The following is a 17,005-nucleotide window of genomic DNA, read 5'->3' on the forward strand; positions in this document are numbered from 1 at the left end:
GGACCACTAAGGTAAACCTAGATACCAGAGGTATTACATAGCATGGTGGGAATCTTTTCCTACCACCCATCAACATTCAAATGCCCATGGGTATCCACTAGGCCTAAGTCTAAGCAAGAAGTCCTATGTGGGGAAGACATACAGAGGTCAGGGTTCTTTTTAAGGCTCTCTGGAGAGAAGTGTCTTAAGCCAAGATTCCAGGACAAGCCCTGGATTCAGTGACCCAGTTAAAACTTTGTTGGTGAGAGTGACATCAGCAAATTGTCAGGGTAGGCAGCTCCAAACTCCTGTCCCTTCTCAGAAACATTGAAAACCAGCAGAAAGTCACAATCAACTTTGTCAGAAATCTGGAAAACAGTCAAAGATTTACAGAAACCAAGAATGCACTGAATCAAGGGAAAAAATCAACTTCCATATGGTAAGAAAGCTATGTGGCATTTTTACTGCCCTTGCTCCACCCCCTCCCTAGCTCAGCAGTGGTTTTGAAGACAGCAACTCCCATTTCTTGTGTGAGACCCTAATCCCTGGTTCTAGAGGGAGCAGAGCAGACCTTATCTGAGACTTATTATGTTTATCTGTTCTAAACTGTCTATGGGCTTCCTGAAAGGACTGATGCAAGGCACTCATCTCTGTTTCACCTAACTCAGAAATCACTCAGGACAGTAAAATGGTGGACTTTGCCCCAAAACACTGTAAGGCAAATGAAAACCCTGCACACACCTGGGGCAAAAGATTGTAGTCTGAAAAACAATAGACTGCCTAAAGCCTGAAAGGATATTTGGGGAGAGAGATTTTTTTGGAAAGTAGGACATTCAAAAGCACCCATGTAAACTGGGGAATCTAGAAAGCCATACACATTCCCAGAGTGGGACACACATTCAGAAAAGACCTAAGAAGACCCTAAGTTTTCACCTCTGGCTGATCTCTGAGCTCAGTGTAAACAGGAAGTGAAGGCTAAGCCAGAGTTATAAACAGTCTAGCTAAGTTTTGAAAGAGTGTCCCAGCATAGAACCAATCTTCATAGACTGGGAAAGGTGGGTTTTTGGCTTTTTTAACTATTGGGGTGTGTTCCCCATGTGTGTGTATTCTGGAGTTAAAGGAAATCTCTGTCAAAACATTAGTTGAACACTAACTGAAGGAACAGAGACTTCACTGAACCCACATGACAAGGAATACAGTCTTTGCAAAAATAGTTTGGAAAAGTAATTAAACAAATGGACAACTACAGCCTTCCACAGTCAAAAAGAGCAAATCCTAGAGAAGGGGAATAATTTGGTTTCTAGAGACGCATAACATTATAATATTCAATGTCTAATTTTCAACAAAAAGTTACAGCATACACAAAGAAAGAGGAAAGTATGGCCCATTCACAGGAGAAAAGAAGTAGACAGAAACCACCTCTGAGGGAATCTGTTGTTAAGAGAGAAAATCATAGTTCTAAGCTCCTACATTAAAAAAAAGAAAAACCTCAAATCAATAACATAAATTTATGCCTTAAAGAACTAGAGAAATAAGAGCAAAGTAAATGCCTATCTGGCAGAGAAAAGGAAATAATAATGATTAGAGTAGAGATAAACAAAATAGAGAACAGAAAAATAACAGAATCAAAGAGCCCAAAAGTTGGTTCTTTGAAAAGAAGAACAATATTGACAAACCTTTAGGTAGACTGACAAAGAAAAAGTTGAAATAATACAAAGAACTAAAATCAGAAATGAAAATGGGAACATTACTACCAACCTTACGGAAATAACAAGGATTATTAGAGAATGCCATGAACAACTATATCACAGCAAATAAAATGACCTGGATGAAATGGACAAATTCCTAGGAACTTACAAATTACCAAAACTGACTGAAGAAGAAATAGAAATTCTGAACAGTAAATATATTGAATTTGTAATAAAGCAAAACATCTCAGCAAAGAAAAATTCAGGACCTGATGGCTTCACTGGTGAACTCTGCCAAACATTTAGAGCATAATTAACACTAATTCAAACTTCTCAAAAAAAAAATAGGAGAAAGCTCCCTAACTCATTTTATGAGGCTAGCATTACTCTGATAAAGACATCACAAGAAAACTACAGAACAATATATCTTATGAATATACATTCAAATATCCTCACCAAAATACTAGCCAATTGAATACACAGCATATTAAAAGGATTATATACCATGACCAGGTGGGCTTTATCCCAGAAATGCAAGAATGGTTCAACACAAGAAAATCCATCAGTGTAAACATAACTTAAAAGAAAGCAGGAGAAAAACCACATCATCATCTCAATTGATGCAGAAAAGCTAATAAAGAAATTAAGCAAAATGTCAGGATGCAAAATCGACATACACCAACAATGAAGAATCCAAAAAGGAAATTATTTAAATAACTCCATTTACCATATTGGTCAAGAGAATAAAATATCCAGGAATAAATTTACCCAAGGAGGTGAAAGACATATACTGAAAACTTTTTTTAAAAATGCTGAAAGAAATTAAAAGAAACCTCAATAAATGGGAAGACATTCTATACATTCTGTGTTCATGGTTTACAAGATTTAATATTGTTAATATGTCAGTTCTGCCTTAACGGGATATACAGATTCAGTGCAATCTCTATCAAAACTCCAGCAGCCTTTTTTTTTTTTTTTTGCAGAAATGGAAAAGCCAATTCTCAAGTTCATGTGGATTTGCAAGGGGTCCTAAATAGCCAAAACAATCTTGAAAAGGAAGAACAAAGTTAGAGGACTCACACTTCTGATTTCAAAACTCCCTACAAATCTACAGTAATCAATACAGCATGTCACTGGCATAAGAGCTAACATACAAATCAATGGAATAGAATTAAGAGTCCAGAACAGACCATGTAGACTTCAAGATCAAGATGAAAGAATAGGAGGATGCTGGGCTCACCTCCCCTCACAAACACATGAAGATTACAATTATGTGTAGAGTGACTCTCGCTGAAATAGACCTGGCTAGCAGGCTGTCTTTTCTAAGCCAAGGCTGTGAAGAAAGATCCACATGGAGTCTGGTAGGAAGGGAGAAGTGATCTGGTCGGGGCCCACACCCCTAGTGGGGGACCCAGAAGAGGAAGGGATATCACGGACTCAAGGCTCCTCCCTGCAGAGCAAGAGATTCAAGCTATATATTGGGCAGCCCAGATTAGCCAGATAAAGAGTTCAAAACAATAGTAATAAGAATGCTAAATAGGGACCTTCCCTGGTAGCACAGTGGTTAAGAATCTGCCTGCCAATGCAGGGGACATGGGTTCAAGCTCTGGTCCGGGAACATCCTACATGCCATGGAGCAACTAAGCCCATGTGCCACAACTACTGAGCCTGTGTGCCACAACTACTGAAGTCCATGCGCCTACAGCCCGTGCTCCGCAACAAGAGAAGCCACCGCAATAAGAAGCCCACGCACCACAACGAAGAACAGCCCCTGTTCACGGCAACTAGAGAAAGCCTGCATGCAGCAACGAAGACCCAACGCAGCCAAAAATTTAAAAAAAAAGAAGAAGAATGCTAAATAGATGCTTACAGTGAGAATTTTAACAAAGAACTAGAAAATATAAAAATGAAACTGTCAGAGCTGAAGAATACAATAACTGAAAAGAAAAATACACAGGAGGGAATTAATAGATTAGATGATACAGAATAAAACGTGTGATATGAAGGATAGAATAGTGGAAATCACCCAATCAGAAGGGCAAAAAGAAAAACAAATTTTGAAAAAATGAGAATAGTTTAAGGGATCTCTGAGACAACATCAAGTGTACTAACATTTGCATTATAGGGGTCCCAGAAGGAGAAGAGTGAAAGGGGTAGAAAATGTATTTGATGAAATTATGGCTGAAAACTTCTTGAACCAGATATCTAGGTACAGGAGACACAGTGAGTCTCAAACAAGATGAACCAAAAGAGACCCACACCAAGATATATCATCATTAAAATGGCAAAAGTTAAAGATAAAGAGAATTTTAAAGGCAGCAAGAGAAAAACAAAGACTCACATATAAGGGAACACCCCCTGATAAGGTTATCAGATGATTGTTCAGTAGAAATTTTGCAGGCCAGAATGTAGTGTCATATATATTTAAAGCACTGAAAAGAAAAAGCCTACAACCTAAGTTACTCTACACAGCAAGGTTATCATTCAGAATTGAAGGAAAGATAAATATACTAAACCTACCCTAAAAGTAATGTGATATATATAAAGCTATAAAGTCTCCACCAAAAAACTATTAGAATTAATAAATGAATTCAGTAAAGTTGCAAGGTACTCTATACACTAATAATAAACTATCAGAAAGAAAATGCAAGAAAACAATCCCATTTACAATCTCATCAAAAAGAATAAAATACCTAGCAATAAACTTAGCCAAGGAGGTAAAAGACCTATACTTCAAAAACTATAAGACATTGATGAAGGAAATGGAAGATGATACATATAAATGGAAGGATATCCCATGTTCATGGATTGGAAGAATTAATATTGTTAATACTATCCAAAGCGATTTCCTCCCATACATCACCAGTGCTTCTGGGTCATGGTCATTTTGAGCCTGTATCTGGGTGACTTCTAGGCGGTCGTGTCATTGACTGCTCCCCACCCCCCAACTCCGCTGTGGTCCTGCGTGTCTCCTGCCCTCCCATCCCCACTGAGCCCTCTCGGGTCCCCTCTGGGCCTTCTGCCCCTGGTCACCAAGGTTTGCTGTGCTCTCACCCACTGGTGTCATTTGGAGGAAAGATGAATGGGAGGGCTGATTTTCAAGAGACAAATGCAGAAGTTCCAAGACCAATTCCCCACATAAGGGCTGATTACATTCCAACAGAGGAAGAAAGAAGAGTCTTTGCAGAAGGCAATGATGAAAGCTTCTGGTACAGATGAATCCTTTCAGGTCATCCCAAATATGGTTCCATCCCTAAACATATTTGCTTGCATCATGGGATACTTTGCTGGAAAGCTTTCCTATGTGAAAACTTGCCAAGAGAAGTTAAAGAATCTTGAGAATTCCCCTCTTGGAGAAGCTTTATGATCAGGACAGGCATGACGACCTCCACCAACTGGGCACTATTCTCAGAAGTCAAAATATGACTCAAACATGAGGGGTCATTTATCTTTTGTGACAACGCCAGCAGCAGACAACATAGAAAAAGAGATGCTTCCTCATTATGAGCCAACTCCATTCAGTGCTTCTATGAATGAATCTACTCCCACTGGTATTACTGATCATATTGCCCAAGTCAAAGTAAACAAATATGGAGATACCTGGGATGAGTGAAAAATTGCATCATTGGACCTACTGAAGAAGTTTCAATATCCAGCGTCATCTAGGTGGTCATGAACATCTGCATGCTTTGAGCTCAGCAGCAGTCTTCATAAACACATTTAAAACTAGAACCTGGGTTTTTGTGGTTTGGCTTATGAAGATGATGTTGTAAAAACTTAAATGTTAACGTAATATTGTGTGAATATATTCATTTGGGGGAACTCTCTGAATGATGGTAGTATACCATGATTGTACACAGTTTGTGAAATTGTTTTAAGTTACAGGGCAAGGATACTGTTATAAAACTATCAAGTGAGTGCAATGCTCTAGAATCACTGTATCTGGAAATAAATGATACCTGCATGTTGAATTGGGGTGGGTGGGTGTAGCAATCATAATTTTAAGTCTTAAACTTTATATCAAAAATTATTAAAAAGTCTTTCTCCAGTGTTTGCTGTATTCTCTTAATGTTTACGGTAAATAAAATATAAAGGAACATGCATTAAAAAATACTATCCAAAGCAATCTACAAAGTTAATGCAATCCCTAACAAAATACCCATGACATTTTTCACAGAACTAGAACAAATAATCCTAAAATTTGTATGAAACCACAGAAGACTGAAAATAGCCAAAGCAATCTTGAGGAAAAAAAGAACAAAGCTGGAGATATCATGCTCCCTGACTTCAAACTATACTACAAAGCCACAGTAATCAAAACAGTGTGGAACTGACACAAAAACAGACATAGATCAAGGAAACAAAATAGAGAGCTCAGAAATAACCCCCCTCACATATTTTCAATTAATCTATGACAAAGGATGCAAAAATATACAATTGGGGAAAAGACAGTCTCTTCAATATGTACTGTTGAGAAAACTGGACAGCTACATATAATAGAATGAAATTAGAACATTTTCTCATACCATATACAAAAATAAACTCAAAATGCATTAAAGACCTAAATGTAAGACTGGAAACCATAAAATTCCTTGAATAAAACACAGGCAGTACACTCTTTGACATGTCTTATCGATATTTTTTGGATCTATTGCTTCAGGCAAAGGAAACAAAAGCAAAAATAAACAAATGGGACCTAATTATATTTAAAAGCATTGCACAGTGAAGGAAACCATCAAAAAAATAAAATGACAACCTATTAAACAAGAGAAGTTATTTCCCAATGATTTATCTGATAAAGAGTTAATATCCAAAATATATAAAGAGCACATACAACTCAATATAAAAAAACCAAACAATGCGATTAAAAAATGGACAAAAGACCTGAATAGACATTTTTTCCAAAGAAGACATACAGATAGCTAACAGGCACATGAAAAGATGCTCAACATCACTAATCATCAGGGAAAGGCAAATCAAAACCTCAATGAAATATCACCTCACACCTTTCAGAATGGCTATTATCAAAAAGAAAATAAATATAATAAATATTAGTGAGAAAGGAGAGAAAGGGAAAATTTAGTTCACTGTTGGGGGAATGTAAATTGGTACGGCCACTGTGGAAAACAGTATAAAGTTTCCTCAAGAAATTAAAAATAAAACTACAATATGATCCAGCAATTCCACTCCTGGGTATGTATCTGAAGAAAATGAAAACACTAATACAAAAAGATACATGCAATGCAATGTTCATAGCAGAATTATTTATAATAGCTAAGATGTGGAAGCAACCTAAGTGTCTATCAATAGGTGTATGGATAAAGAAGATGTGATTGATATATGATAAATACATACACACAAACATACAATGGAATATTACTCAGCCATAAAAAAGAATGAAAATTTGCCATTTCCAACATGTATGTACCTGTATCATGCTTAGTGAAGTAAGTCAGACAGAGAAAGACAAATATTGTGTTTCACTTACATGTGGAATCTAAAAAATAAAACAAATGAATATAACAAAACAGAAACAGACTCATAGATACAGAGAACAAACTAGTGGTTACCAGTGGGAGAGTGGTGAGGGGAGGGTCATGATAGGCGAAGGGGATTATGAGGTACAAACTACTAGGTATAAAATAAATAAGATACAAGGATATAATATACAGCAAAGGGGATATAGCCAATATTCTATAATAACTTTAAATAGAATATAATCTATAAAAATAATGAACTACTGTGTTGTATACCTGAAACTAATATAACATTGTAAATCAACTATACTTCAATAAAAACTGCAAAAAATGCAAATTAAAAACATATTGTACTACTTCATGGATAAAGTAAGTATCTTGCAGCAATACAATTCCATTTATACCTTGGCCCTGTTTTGTGCTATTATTATCATATGTTACATAGTACTGTCATTACTGATACATGTTATAACCCTTCACAATAAATTGTTTGTTTTAATTATCAAAAATGAATAAATAAATAAACCATCTATGGCCAACTGATTTTTGACATGATGTCAAGACCATTCAATGGAAAAAGAATAGTCTCTTCGACAAATGGTGCTGGGACAGCTAGATATCCACATGCAAAAGAATGAAACTGGATCCTTATTTCACACCATATATAGAAATTAACTCAACATAGATCAACAATCTAAATATAAGAGCTAAAACCATAAAAATTCATAGAAGAAATAATATGGGTAGATCTTCATGACCTTGACTTTCACAAAGATTTTTAGATATTATACAAAAAATATAAGCAACAAACGAAAAAATGGATAAACTGGATTTCATCAAAATTAAAGACTTATGTCATCAAAGGCCATTATCAAAAAGTGGACAAGATAACCTACAAAATTAGAGAAAGTGTTTGCAAATCATATACCAAATAAGGGTTTGTATCCAGAACATATAGAGAACTATTGCAAGTCAACAAGAAAAAGATAAAAACCCAATTTAAAATGAGCAAAGGACTTGAATATACATTTCTCCAAAGAAGATAAACAAACGGACAACAAGCACATGAAAAGATGCTTAACATCATTAGTCATTAGGGAAACGAAATTCAAAACCACAATAAGGAACTTCACAGCCATTAGGATACCTCATAATATAAAAAGGAGAATCAGAAGTGTTGGCAAATGTGGAGAAATTGGAACTCTTGTACACTGTTGATGAGAATGTAAAATGTTTCAGCCATTTTGGAAAATAGTTTGGTGTTTCCTCTAAAAGTTAAACAGAGAACAGAATGGCAATATAAACCTACATTCCATCCTTAGGTATATACCTAAAATAATCGAAAACAGGTCCCAAAGCAAGTATATGTACACACATGTTCATAACAGCACTAGTCACAACAGTCAAAAGGTGTTAACAGCCCAAATGTCCACCAACGGAATTTATGGATAAAGAAATTGTGGTATATACATACAATGGAATATCACTTGTCCATAGAAAAGCAATGAAGTACTAATAAATGCTACAGTGTGGATGAACCTTGAAAACATTATGCTATGTGAAAGAAGCCAGACAAAAATAAGGTCACATATTTTATGATTCCATTTGTATGAAATATCCAGAATACGTAAATCCATTGAGACAGAACGCAGACTGGTATTTGCCAGGGGCTGGGGTGGAGGTGGCAGCGTGCAAATGACGAGAAATTGCTTTACGGATTAGGGGTTTTACTCTGTAGTGATGGAAATGTTTCAGAACTAGGTAGAAGTGTTAGTTGCCCAACATTGAGAATGTGTTAAATGCCACTGAATTGCTCACATTAAAATGGTTAATTTTATGTTATGTGAATTGTACCTCAATAAATTATTTTTTTTAAAACTTTGCTGGTGCCCAGTATGTGTTTTAAATGTTAATCTTCTAAATAGTTTATCCCTATTAACATAATTAAGAATATACAAGTTTCAGAAAACTGAAAACAAAATTAGTCAATTAGCAGATGCAGGAATTGGAAACAGGAGGTTAGAGGAAATGCTTGCAGTTAAAATGACAATAAAAACGCCATCCGACTTTTTGTAGCCAAGATGACACACCCAGGTGCCTGTCCTTGACTTGACTAGAGGCAGGAGAGGTATATCCAGACCTTTCATTCAGGGCAGGGACAGGAGGAAACATGTCAGGAAGCTGTGCTTTCTGCATTTTTTTCTTTCTGAAAAAGGTGGTAGATTGTGTTCATTCGACTGCAGGGAAAACTTCAGAGATGGGGAGCCAGGACTGAGAGATAATTGAGCAAGACAGATTTCTCAGCTTGCCTAGATACTTGTAGAAGGCAATAACTGTGTTTTAAATGAAGGTTGAGTATTACAGTAGAATAGACCTTGGACTTTATTTTATTTATTTTTTTAGCTGCATTGGGTCTTTGTTGCTGTACGTGGGCTTTCTCTAGTTGCAGCGAGTGGGGGCTACTCTTCGTTGCGGTGTGCGGGCTTCTTATTTGTGGTGGCTTCTCTTGTTGCAGAGCACAGGCTCTAGGCACACAAGCTTCAGTAGTTATGGCACGTGGGCTCAGTAGTTGCGGTGCACAGGCTCTAGGGCTTGTGGGCTTCAGTAGTTGTGGCACACGGGCTTTGTTGCTCCGTGGCATGTGGGATCTTCCCGGACCAGGGCTTGAACCCGTGTCCCCTGCATGGGCAGGCGGATTCTTAACCACTGTGCCACCAGGGAAGTCCAAGACCTTGGATTTTAGAGTGAAATAGACCTGAGTTCAAATCCCAACTCTGCCCCTTAATAGCCATGTGACCTCATGTTATTTACTTAGCCATTTCAAACCACAGTTTTCCTTTCTCTTAAATGTGAATATATAACTCTGAAAGATTATTGTGAAGATTAAGTGAGGTAGATACAAAGTACCCAGCACATGCCAGCACACAGTAGATACTTGATGCTAGTTATTTTTCTTCAATCAAATTACAGATGACTTCTCCCTCCCACTTCACTCCCCCTCCAAAAAAAGTAATTAGAGTTGGTTGATGAAGAAGGATAATAAACCAAACCTTCAATTACAAAAGATACCAAAACAATTATACCAGGTGATGAAGACGAGTATTCAAAGCAATGTTTTTTCACCTGGTAAAACATCCTGCATGAGGAGGGATAAAAGCTTATTCCTCGCAGAGAGATCAGCAGAATGACAGAAAGGATGAACAATTTCATCCCAGAATCCTTGCCCTTTCTATTGGCCCCATAAGAAACCAAAGGTATCCACACCCCATGAGCAAAAGGAAGCTCAGCTGGGGAATGAATAACAATGAAATCATTTGAACAAGAAGAGTAATGGTTTTCTTATCCTCCTCAGGAGGTTCTAGGGTTCAGAATGCTATAGTGACTAATAAGAATGTGGGTATAGGGCTTCCCTGGTGGCGCAGTGGTTGAGAGTCCGCCTGCCAATGCAGGGGACACGGGTTCATGCCCCGGTCCAGGAAGATCCCACATGCCGCGGAGCGGCTGGGCCCGTGAGCCATGGCCGCTGGGCCTGCGCGTCCGAAGCCTGTGCTCTGCAACAGGAGAGGCCACAACAGTGAGAGGCCCGCGTACCGCAAAAAAAAAAAAAAAATGTGGGTATAGATCCATACAGATGTTTGTTCAATTCCCAGATCTCACTAGCTATGGACCTTAGGCAAGTCACTTTCCTTCTCTGAGAATTGGAATTCTCACTTATAATGAATAATACTTACCTTGTAGGGTTGTTATGTGTATTATGCAAGATAAATACATGTAAAGTGCTTAGCACAATGCCAAGCACATAGTCAACAACTCATACATGTTCATTCCCTCCCTCTTCCTATCACATAAAATTCTACCCTATTTTACAGAAAGGGACTCCTTTTAAAGATGAGACTGTCATGAAAATGAATCATTATTCTACATTTCTTTTCATTCAAATTACCATTTAAGGGTCCCCTACATTACATTATGTAGGCTCCTATCAATATGGCTCAATTTAAAAGTTGAAAGATAAGAGGCTTTTGTCAGTGGAAAGTACAACAAATTAAAAGTTAGAAACACTGAGTTTAGCCCTAGCTTTTCTGCTAACTAGCACACCATCTTTCTGGGCCTGTTCCCATATAGTGAATGGAGGAGTGTGGGCTCGACTATCCCTTCCAGTTTTAAACTTACATGAAACTAATCACTAAAGCTGAAGGACAAGTCACAGCCTTTGCTAGTAAGAAGAATCATGGACATTAGGCTATTTGAGAGACTTCAAGAGGTCAACTAGTTTATTTAATGTTAGAATGACTTAAGCCCAGCACCTAGGATGGAGATTCTATATAATTCCTTGTTGGCATTTTCTTAAATATTTATTTATTTATTTAGGCTGCGCTGGGTCTTAGTTGTGGCATGCAAGATCTTCATTGCCGTGTGCAGGATCTTCCTTGCTGCATGCGGGCTCTTTAGTTGCAGCATGCAGGATCTTTAGTTACAGCATGCATGTGGGATATAGTTCCCTGACCAGGGATCGAACCTGGGCCCCCTGCATTGGGAGCACGGAGTCTTAGCCACTGGACCACCAGGGAAGTCCCCCTTGTTGGCATTTTCTAAGGTTTATTCTCTCTGAGAGTAAGCCTCTGATTTTATATGCATAGAATAATTAGACTATGCAAATAACATGAGTATATAGTAGTCACTATACTGATACAATGAATCAACCTATATTCAGAGATACGATGATGAATTCTTTGGTATGGAATATTTTTAAAGTAATCATAAAAGGGGACCTAGAAAAGAGAATTTTGTTATTTGGTCTGAAATATCAACATAGTCTACTTTCAGGGCTGAGGGCATTTTCTCCTATTTTCAAAGCAACTTAGTTAAGCTTTGATCCCTTTGCTTTGAAAGATGAAACATAACAAAAAACTTCACATATGTGTATACGTGTGGCACATACACACACACACACTCCTCTTCTCCTAAAGGAAATAAGATCTATCTACCTCTCAAATTACATCAGTTAGATGTGAGTCCAAGGAGCCTTGAATTGTCTTTACCTAGTAAATCAAGCAATCTATGAATACTACCATGGGTAGAGCTTCTAGGCGGCCAAAACTTAGGGAAGGTTATTTAAAGGGCAGATTCAAAGTCTCAAGGTTAAGGACAGAGTGTGGTAGCTTATTGAGTCCATCTCCCTAGTCCAAGAAATGGGCAAAAACTTCTTCAGACTATTGAACAGAAGACCAAATGCCTCCAGGGGAGTTCATGCTCCTCTTTGGCCTACATATCTTAATGTAGCACCTTCTCTCCACAGACAATGTGAAATCTAGAGACCCAACGACATACATGATCACTGCCCTCAAGATGCTTGCAGTCCAGCCAAGACTCCACATGTGCACATAGAAACATACACTACAGAGGCTGGAAAGGTTCTTTAGCGATCATACAGTTCAGTGGTTTTCACACTCTTTCATAGAGCTTTCAAGGGTTCCACAGAAGGGCCTCAAACTGACATTAAGAAGGACCATAGGGGGATTTTTTGCACTCAGAAGGCTCTAGATCCACAGGCTTATTTTTTTGAAAGAAACTCCCTTTTTTGTCTCAATGTTGTATATTGGAGTTCTACAGATTTTATTAGTAGAAAGGGTTTCATAAGTAAAAGAAAGACTGAAACCCACAGCTCGGATCCAAATTTTTCATTTCAAAGATGAAGAAATGGAGGTCCAGATGCATCCAGCAATCCGTCCAAGGTTTTGCTGCAAGTGTTTAGCCAAGTCATGAAGTACTGAAGAGAGGAGAATACATTTTGCCTTGCGGTACTTCTGCTGTTGCTAAATGCCAAATAAGTGCTGGAGAAAAATTATGTGGGTGGGCACAATCACAGGGGCCTGTGGTACATATGGGGCTGCTTCCTAGGGGAGGTTGGACTTAAACTGGGTTATGGCCTTTGGGGAGGGTTTCATGAGTTGGAAGGAGGAGGGCGTCCTGGCAGAGGTACAGTCATGAGTAAAGGTGCAGGGACACGGATGCATAAGAATGTTTTTCCAGCCATTCCTTGTGGACCTATGTCTCCTACTCAGAAAACTTTTTTATTCCTATTCTGACAGAATCTTTTCCTATTGACCCTTTCATACTGGCATCAGTTCTGGAGGATTCAGCTTTGATATGAGCCCTAATAAGCTGCCGTTTCAACAATTGGCACGATCAGCTAATTCTTGCTTTTATCTCCAACAGCAAGCTTGGAAATAAAATATCAAATCTTATCCCATATACTGATATACCATAATTTACAGGGCTTTTTGATTATGTGTGGCTAGACTTTTTTCATAATATCTGGGTACCCATTTCCTGCACATAATTCTGTTGAATTGTCATGGTCACAAAAACCATTCTTCCTAGGAGACATTGTATCTCTATTTCTATTTAAAGGACACAAAACAAAGCAAGGGATTCACGTTGCCTTTGGTATAATTAGCATCAGAAAAGATTATAACAAATTGTTCTTGGTTAAAAGTAAAAAAATATATTGGGAGTTGATATTATTGCTCAGTAACAATGATTGAATTGCTTGACTTATAGCATAACCATGGCATCGGTATGCACTGAGCATTCATTAGAACAACCTATGGTATAGGTGTAGGGTGCGTGTTCATTACAACAGTTTATCTCACTATAAAATGGGAGTAATACAAGGGAGATGACGCATTGAAAGTCACGCCACAAATAAATTATTTGAATCAGGATTACAACTTTGGTCTCTTAATTCTTAATAAGGCTTCCTTTCTCCAAAATCACCCTGATTTGAAATATTTTCTCAAGTATGATAAGACTGCTTGAAATTTTCTTCCATCTTTTCTCTTGTTCTTCATGGAGCAGCCAATGTGGAAGGGCAGATATATTAGTCAGGGTTCTCCAGAGAAAGAAACACAGTAAGATAATTAAGGGTGTGTGTGTGTGTGTGTGTGTGTGTGTGTGTGTGTGTGTGTGTGTGTGTGTGTGTGTGTGTGTGTGTGTGTGTGTAGAGAGGGGGAGAGGGGGAGAGGGGGAGAGGGGGAGAGGGGGAGAGGGAGAGAGGGAGAGAGGGAGAGAGGGAGAGAGGGAGAGAGGGAGAGAGGGAGAGAGGGAGAAAGAGAGACGGGAGAGAGACACGGAGAGAGAGGGAGAGAGAGGGAGAGAGAGGGAGAGAGAGGGAGAGAGAGGGAGAGAGAGGGAGGTTATGAGAAATTGGGTCACATAATTATAGAGCCTGAGAAGTTCCAACATCTGCAGGATGGGTCAGCAAGGTGGAAACCTAGGAAAGCCAATGGTATAGTTCCAATCCAAGTCCAAAGGCCTGAGAACCAGAAGAGCCAATGTTTAAGTTCTGGTCCAAAAGCTGGGCAGTCTTGAGACACAAGAAGAGCCAACGTTTCAGTTTAAGTCTAAAGGCAGGTAAAGGCCTACGTCCTGCTCAAGTAGTTGGGCAGCAGGGGTTCTCTCCTCCTCAGGGGAGGGTCAGCCTTTTTATTCTGTTCAGGCCTTCAACGGATTGGATGAGGGCCACTCACATTAGGGAAGACAATCTGCTTTACTCAGTCTACCGATTCAAATGTTAATCTCATTCAAAAATACCCTTACGGATACACTCAGAATAATATTTGACCAAATACCTGGGCACCCGTGGTCCAGTCAAGATGACACAAAATTAACCATCACAGCAGGGATGGGGGAAACTCTTACCTCACCTGGGGAAATAGGACTTGGGGATTCATCAGTTCCTTTCTGCTCAGAGATGGACCAGCATCTCCAATAAAGGAGGGTTCATTTTTTTAAGAACTTCTAGATTGAATGAAGTTTCCGAGACCAGAATTCCTATGGAAGAGATTTCTAGAGATTGAGGAAACCACGTCCCTAGGTCTTTAAATAGGGGGAAGATGTCAAATCACTAGTTGAAACTGCCCTCACTCCCTTTGCAAATTATCTTTTATTCGGACTGGTCCTACCTTGCATTTTCCCCTCTGTTGGAGCTTAGGCAGGGTTTGGGGTATCAAGGGTTATCAGGCAAAGGAGCCATGATCTACAGAAAAACATGGAACTATAGCTGTAGATTAAGGTAGATTGTAGAACCAAAATATAGGGACACGTCAAGAAAATAGTCCACTTCCAGGGAGTTTACGGAAACTGAAGGTCAGAATAAAATAACAGATCGGAGCCAGGAAAGTAATCAATAAAAGAGTCCAGAAGCTAGATGGCAAGGCAAGTCCAAGGAAGGGGTCAGAATAGGAGAGGCTGACACAAGGATCCAGAGACAAGAAGAAACCAGACAACTTCTGTCTCTGACAGGAAACCTTTTAGACTTTTTCACAGGAGCCTAGGACCTGCTCACCAGGATCTGGCCGTTCTAGTACCAATATGGCCATATGTCACAGAACCAGGATCCTTGTCAGAAGCGCCTGCCAAGGACTGTGAGAAACCCACCAGAGGCTGGAGGTTGGGAACAGATTTCAGGGACAGGTAGGAGAACTGCAAAGACAAGGCCAAGAAGAAAGAAGATAGTAAAGAATTTTTAAGTATCTAAGTCCTGTTTGTAACAAATCTTCCTCAGCCCCCAAGGATGGGTTTCATGGAGGGCTTCACTGTGTTGAAATCAGACTACACAAATGGTAGAAAATGCTAGTCTTGCTGTTGGTAAATTTCATCGTTAATGTTGCTCCAGTGAAATATTACTTCCAGTAAATCCCATGGCAATTAACACTTTTTTCTCTTTTCCTGAAAACTTGAGCCAAGTTGGAAAGCCTTACCAACCTAATTTCTTTTTGTGGTTATAATTTTGGGACTACCATAAACTTCTCTTTCTCTCATCCCCATGCCTTTTCTAGATTCCACAGTCCCACTCCATGACAATTACAATACAAAGTAATATATAGGTATTGGTTACAATGTCCTATCTTGAATGATGAATGAGAGTACTTATTCATTCATTCAACACATGTATTGAGTTCCTACTACGTGCCAGCTATTTTTCTATGCACTAGATATACAGCAGTGAGAAAACCACACAAAAATCCCCTTTCTCATAAAGCTTGTTTTCTGTGAGATTCCTAACGTGCTTTTGGGAGAGCCTGGTAAGTAGGACTTTCGATCTTTCCTCATACACACGTGAAGAATCAGCTTTTCACTGTAACCAGAAGTTCTTTCTTCTCTGCCTGCACTATAATGGTTTAATGGAGCATCTGAGTCTTAGAAAATTATTTCTATTCTCCATCAAATATGACTGAGGACTGGGATAAATGGAAATCTGAGTGTGGCTTAGAACATCCAATTTTTACAGTATAAATACAGTATCTTCCCTCACTAATTCCTTGGACTTCTATCTACTCCAAAATGTACACCTAAGCTCTATTCATCAAGCCCCTGGGCCTCGTGAAGCCAGACCCCTGAGGTCTATCATTCAGAATCTACAAATATTTATTGAATAGTCATTAAGTTCCAGGCATGCTCACATAATTATTTCACTTATTCCTCACAACAACCCTATGGGAGATGCAGAATAGGTATTCCTAACCTTCGTAGACTTCAGTTTTCCCAGCAAGATGTGTCAATGACTTACACAAGGTCAATAAGTTAGTAAGTAGTTCTTTAAAATATGAAAATCATTCTTTTGACTCCATGGCCCTTGTCCCCTAGTGTCCTTATGCGGGACTCTTTTTCTTTATTAATCATCCTATGTGCATGAAACATGGTCACAAGCACAGCATATGCAGTAGCCTTGGTCCTTGGAGCAGGTATATTCAATCATCTTGACTGTTCAGTAGCTCATATTCCCTTTAGATTCCACATCTGCATGGAGGCACCAAGAGGGGACAGGAGGATAGTGGTGGTAGTGAAAGATTCATT

At 38.8% G+C, this 17,005-nt stretch overlaps 1 protein-coding gene and 1 pseudogene across 2 annotated transcripts in view; both read left to right on the top strand.

Moving 5' to 3' along the window:
- Positions 1-17,005, top strand: part of TRPC5 (transient receptor potential cation channel subfamily C member 5) — a 265,763-nt gene that overhangs the window by 47,613 nt on the left and 201,145 nt on the right. The window lies entirely within an intron of this gene.
- Positions 4,612-5,821, top strand: LOC115841673 (OCIA domain-containing protein 1 pseudogene; annotated as a pseudogene).

This window comes from Globicephala melas, chromosome X, assembly GCF_963455315.2.
Source record: "Globicephala melas chromosome X, mGloMel1.2, whole genome shotgun sequence".
NCBI classification, from domain to species: Eukaryota; Metazoa; Chordata; class Mammalia; order Artiodactyla; family Delphinidae; genus Globicephala; species Globicephala melas.